Below are 6,455 nucleotides of genomic sequence, written 5' to 3'. Positions count from 1 at the left end.
TCTTAACCTCTTTAACTAAATACTTCACAGCATTCGTATTTATATGGATTTTCAATAGATAATCTCAATACATCTTATATTTCCTCAAATGATTCTCTAGCCTGGTCCTTTCTATTCATATAAATCTTCTAGTAATACTTTTCATAAACATAGTCGTTTGGCTCTCCGTTTAACGATCACCACAATTCCTTCCTAAGTAACCTTCTTAGGAATGTCACGCTCCGACGTCAAACCAATCCAACGGTTCCATTAAAAGATACCTTAGTTTTACTAATCTTGGCGATTCCCCGATATCGCTTAAAATTCGCTTCTTTAATTAGTAGAGATCGTCTTGTAAATCTACTACCTTGATCTTACAATTTGTTTAATAGGTTTGGTTACCTTCCTTTATATATCTATTTTCTTATAGCATGATGTCCTAAACACCTCATTTACATATAAGAAAATCCTAACTCATCGCTTAATCGTATATATATCACTATACAGATACACCTTACTATTCTGCTCGCACTATAAGTTCTCATTTCGTGTTCTAATACAAATTCGTCGTGCCTTCGAGAGTTTTTTTTTTTGTAACTTAACCCCGAGCATTTTACCTTCGTTACAGAGTTCCGGTCTAGGTATACTTACGTTTTAAAACAAATCTCTAAAAAAATAATTCAATTATCTTACAATTCAAAGAAAATGACCCTTTATAAAAATCACATTTAAATCCTTTAAAGATTAGCATAATTGTGCTCTAGGGTGATGACGTCTCTCATCCCCAAAGAGTTGCCACAACTTACCTCCTGTCTAGGCCAAATGAGCATGATGCATGTCCTACTAATGTATGAATTCATTTATTATTCTTTCCATTTAATGTGTATGTAGTGATGCAGTTCTATTCATGTCGTGGCAATAATGCATTTCTATCTCGGGTCTAGGCACAATTATGCTTTTAAAATCGTTTAAACAATTAACTTTAATTCATAAACTTTTAACTTTGTAAGTTCTCCAGACTTTAACTCTGTAACTTGGTAAGTTCTTCCGCCTCTTTAAATCTACGCCTTTCTGTCAGTCATCCTTAAACGCTTATATCGTATGCTTATCATAACATCCTCACACTATACATTACTTCCTACCTAAGCCTAGTCACCAAGTCACATAAATACTAATTATTTAATTCGCACGCAGTATCACACAATAATCGCGGTTTATATCCTAAATAGGAAGGTTGAAACTATAGAAAACAGAAGACAACATGCAAAAGACATGACTCGAATCCTATGTGATGCAGTAGTTTCCTAGGTAGACTCACACAAAGCAGTGGTATCCTGGACCAACTGCTCTGATACCACATTTGTCACGACCTAAAAACGAGGGCCGCGACCGGCGCTAGGGAATGGGAATTTTGGTTCCGAAACCCGTAGCAAGCCTAAATTTACCTAAAAAAAAAATTTTCGCGTATCAAAATCGTTATAATACTTAATAAAACCATTTTCGAAAAATCGGCAATATAACGCCTGTAAACTTAATAAACCACACCTGTGAAAACACACAAACTACTCTGTATAAAATACCAATTAACCATATATTAAGTTCCTGGATAATTCATTTTCCCAAAATACATTATTATGTCATGGCATAAAATAAACATAAATTGTTTGCTACAAGCTAACTCTAATATCTTGACTACTGCAGCTCTAAGAAAAATAAGACTCCCCATAATTGAGACTTCCGGAACAATGGTTGGAAGCTCGACCACATCATCAAGTATTAATCCTGAAAGAAAACACTGTTGGGGGGTCAGACAACGCTGAGTGAGTTCACAATTTACTAACGGTATTATACTTAAAGATAAGGTCGCATTAACGATAAAATATACTTTACTTTATGATCAATAAATAGTTTATAATTAAACATACCTCGATAATAAACAATTAATTAAACATACTTCGATAGTAAACGATTTGATAAACATAAATAAACATAAAATATAATTTAATAGTTTCCAATATCGGATCCGTTCGAAACCCTAAACCCAAATGCTATGAACCTATAGAACATAATCAACGATAATTGTTTTTCGAATCATATCGTCCGAGTGGCCGGGTCCCGAGATAATTCGACCGAGTTACCCGCTACCACGTGGCATAGTCCCGAGATAATTGGACCGAGTTACATCATGCCACTACTTAATCCCAAGTTGTGGGTCCCGAGATAATTCGACCGAGTTACCCACTAGACACAGGTCCCGAGATAGTTCGACCGAGTTACCTTGTGTCTATTAAATTTCTTTTTATCCTCCTTATTCTATTAATCGATCGATAATCATAATTTATCATTTCAAATCATTGACCATAGACGCCTAGACTCGACTCGTATCAGTACTGGTGATCACACAGCCTATTGACGCCCAATAGGTAGCTCGTTTCCCACGGATCACTTATTGGGTTTAAATAATAATTCCACAGGACAAACAATGTATAAGCTCGTATAATAAACATACATATAGCGAAGCTATCAAAATAACAAGTATTATAATAAAATTCTCAAATTCTCTATACTAATATACATGCTTAAAGGTCTAAAAAGAATAAAGAGCATTAACTAAATAATACATGCTCTTTTCAAATAAACGATGCTATTTCAAAGGCGATCTCACGATCTAGCCATCATCAACTATAAATCGCATTATTCATTATAAAAATCAAAGTCTAGTATCAAACATTTTTCAATATATTTCAAACTCAATTTATGCGACCTTTAATAAAATGTAATATATTTTATTCGTTTATAGCATAAAATAAACTGTTAATAAAAGTCATAAACTTATTATTTAAAATATTTTAATAAAGCTCTATTAATATCAATATGAGTTTTATAAACAAATATATAGGTTTAAATTAAAACATTCAATTAAATACATGTATCTATTTATAAATAAAAATAATAATACTCGAAAGTAAATCGCGAACTCACCTCGATCGCTTAATCCAAATTTCATAAAGCACAATAAAATAGCCCGTTGTTTAACCCTCCAAATTCTCTATTTCTCCAATCCAAATACCCGTACGATCTATAATACAAATAAATACTAAATTAACACCTTAATTCGTAAACTACTTTATTTTTAAAACTTCGCGTTTATATTCAAGCGTTCAAGCTTGAATTTATTCTAAGTCCATTTCTTTTACTCTTTCCTTCTTAATGTCTAACTAGCCAATTCGGATAATATTTAACCAAGTCGTTTATTTACTACTTTAAATTTTCAAATTTTCCTAACACTTAGGCAATTGTTGATTCACTATAATACAACTTTTATTAAAATAAACTAATTTCTCTTAAATTGTATATTAAGTTCGTAGTTAATCCTAGGTTTAGCCTTTAAGCTTGATTTCCATTATACTTTAACATTTGTATTCGAACTTAGCTTAATCTATAACTCATTTAAAAATCAACTTCAAAAATTTATTTATCTAACTTTATCAATTCTATTTTCTGATTTTCATTTTATTTCAAAAAAATCAATCTTAATTTTAATTTTTTTCCAAAAACGTCCCAATAAAAGAAAATTCACGGCGGCGTACGGGTCCGGGAGCGACCAGCTGGTCTGCCCAGTGAGCAGACCAGCTGGTCTGCTCATAGCTGAGCAGACACGGGTCTGCTCAGCAGAGCAGACCGAAGTCTGCTCTGGTTGAGCAGACCGTAGTCTGCTCAACTTGAGCAGACTGGTCAGGCCGAATGGCCTGACCGGTCTTCTCTCCGGCCACCACTCTCCGCTCCCAGCCCGACTCCAACTCCGGTTCTCCAAAAATCATAATTTAGCATCAATTAAAAATTTCCAGCAATATGTAAAATCATTAATTTTAAACCAATTTGACACAATTCTCATGAATTTCATTAATTCCTTCTAATTTAGTGTTGTTATTCATAATTAAGCACTCTAACAACAAATTAAATTTCAATTCAATTAATCTCTACTAACTCCATAAACCCTAACATCTTCAATTTAACATAATAACTTAATAAATTGAAACTACTAACCTTATTTTATTGTTGCTAGAGGTAGATAATAAACAATAGAAGCTTGAATTCCCAAACCTCAAGCTTTAATGGATGGTGTAGGAAAATATTTCTTCTTGGTGAAGAAGAAGAGATGAGGCTTCTTTCTTTTTTTTTTTCCTTCTCTGGAAATTTCTTTGGTTTGTGGCTAAGGAATTATATTGCTCATTTGTTTTTAATATCAATAAAAGGGAATGGATTGGGCTTGGCTTTTATTTAATTTCATTATTAATTTTGGGCTTATAAATTGTAATATTAATTAGGCCTATCATAATTTGGCTCTACACCATTTATTTTGGTTATTTAGAATTCCTATTAATTTATTTATTCATTAATTTATTAATTAAGCACGTCGATAAATTTCTCGGCCTAAATCCAAACTCTCATCGATTATAAATTATACGGACTACTTTTCTTAATCCAAAATATTAATTATCGCCTTTTTCCTTAAATTTATTATTTAGACGTATAATTTATTTATCGCGCTTAAATCCCTATCTAAAAATAATATTCCAAATATTTATGGATTCTCTTAAAATAATCCAAATAATAACATTTACGGATATTATTTTAATATCCATTTTAAAATCATTTATTTTGTTTAATGGGAATTTCTCCAATTTTTCCATTAAATAACAATATGCTTATCTCGATATCCAAATACGAGATAAAATTTTAATTCCAATTAATTTCATCTAATATATAGTCCAACTTTATTAAAATTAATCCTTTGTCAAAACGCCATTTTCCGCCTTGTTTACGAAAATTTCCTTATTTTAGCTCCCTTTGGCTAAAATAATATGTTTAATCCAATTAAACATTTCTCCAAAAATGCGGGGCATTACACGTACACATCAAGCGGATGAAGGATAAACAGTAATGTCGATAAAGATGTCGATGAAAGGTTCAACCTATGATTAGTTCCGACATGCAATTAGAGCAGTGAAAGACCAAATAACATGAACTAAGTTTGTGACCCGATTTGGAAAATTCTTTCGACTATTAGTTCCGGTTAAGGATAATCGGGAAAGATCAAGGTACAAATGTAATGGACGCTTGTGAAGTGCTAAGCCTTAGACTTCAAGTTAGATCAAATAAAGAGTGACGTGATCAATATAGGAGATTGACTATGATCCTTAAAGGATTAAGATGTATTAGGCACGATCAAACTTGTTTGATACATTCCCAGAAAGAGATCCTCAGGAAGAGGACTTCAGGAAAGAAGAGTTATCAGACGAGTTCGATGTCGAGAAGTACCGGAGCGAGTATTTCTGGTCCAATGTACGGAAATATCGCAATCTGAGGAAGGATGCAGAGATAGCCAATGGTCAGACACGAGTGGCTCTGATCAGGTTAGGAAGCAAATGCGCTCCTTTCCACAAGGAATACTACCAGTGGAACAATATTCCACTAACTTCCTGCGTACGGTCGAGGAATTGCCAAAGGTACATGACGTATATGATAAAGTATAAAGACGCAAAAGTAGATTATGGATAATAAGAAATTAGTTAAAGTAAACAGAGTTAAGGAAATTACAGATAACCTGCATATGTCGGAAGGAACTTGATAAGAGTTATTGAGAAATGAAAAAGAGAAAGTCACATGGAAAGATGACGAGAGGATCATATGGATTGAATTCTTTGTAGTCGTGAACGCATAGAAACAAAAAGGGATAAAGATGATAGAGTCATAGGATTTGATCCACTGACAGTTAAAATGTCAGTAAGGGTACAATAGGACCATATGTAAGTAATTGAGAATGCACTACGTCGATAATTCAGGCAAAAGAACTGCAACCCATTATTTAATTGGTGATCGACGTTCAGAGTGCTGAAACAAGAAATATCAGGAATACGAGATGCAATAGAAGTGATATCAGCATAAGATCGGCTTTACAGACGGTCATGATGATAGTACAAATACGATAAGATGATATATATACGATTAAGAACGCACTACGTCGGGAAATTCAGATGAAGAAGGCAACAACTCTCAATTAATGATCGATGTTGTGGATATTAAAAGCAAGTAGTACATGATGTACGAGATGCGCTGAGGAGGAAAGCAAAGAATGCAATATAAAATAATCAAGAAACACGATAAGGGCGTGAATAAGGAACGCAAAAAGAGTACCATAGGATTATGACACTTAGACTATTAATCCTATTGGTCAACAAAGGACAAGAAGTCAAATAAAGTTACGGAGAAGTACGTCTGCAATATGAACAAAAGTAGGAATAACAAGTGAAGTAACAAGATCATGGATAGTAATGAGAAGTAAGCTTAACACTACATGATAGTAAAGGAAAATAATTTGGAAGTTAAGAGCCAATTAAGATTGAGAATTGGAAGGAAGGAATAGATAAGAAAGAGTTAGATTATGATGAATAAAAAGATCAAATATGGAGCAA

General features: G+C 33.1%; 1 long non-coding RNA gene across 1 annotated transcript; it reads right to left on the bottom strand.

The window, feature by feature from the left end:
- Positions 1 to 1,551: 1,551 nt before the first annotated feature.
- LOC126686009 (uncharacterized) lies at positions 1,552 to 4,189 on the bottom strand. The gene is made up of 3 exons (XR_007643770.2): positions 4,027 to 4,189; positions 2,962 to 3,058; positions 1,552 to 1,774 (listed from the first exon to the last, which is right to left on the bottom strand). It is a non-coding gene; the product is annotated as an uncharacterized LOC126686009 (long non-coding RNA).
- Between the last annotated feature and the right edge of the window lie 2,266 nt (positions 4,190 to 6,455).

This window comes from Mercurialis annua, linkage group LG6 (assembly GCF_937616625.2).
Source record: "Mercurialis annua linkage group LG6, ddMerAnnu1.2, whole genome shotgun sequence".
NCBI classification, from domain to species: Eukaryota; Viridiplantae; Streptophyta; class Magnoliopsida; order Malpighiales; family Euphorbiaceae; genus Mercurialis; species Mercurialis annua.
This window is presented reverse-complemented; position numbering and strand designations above follow the sequence as displayed.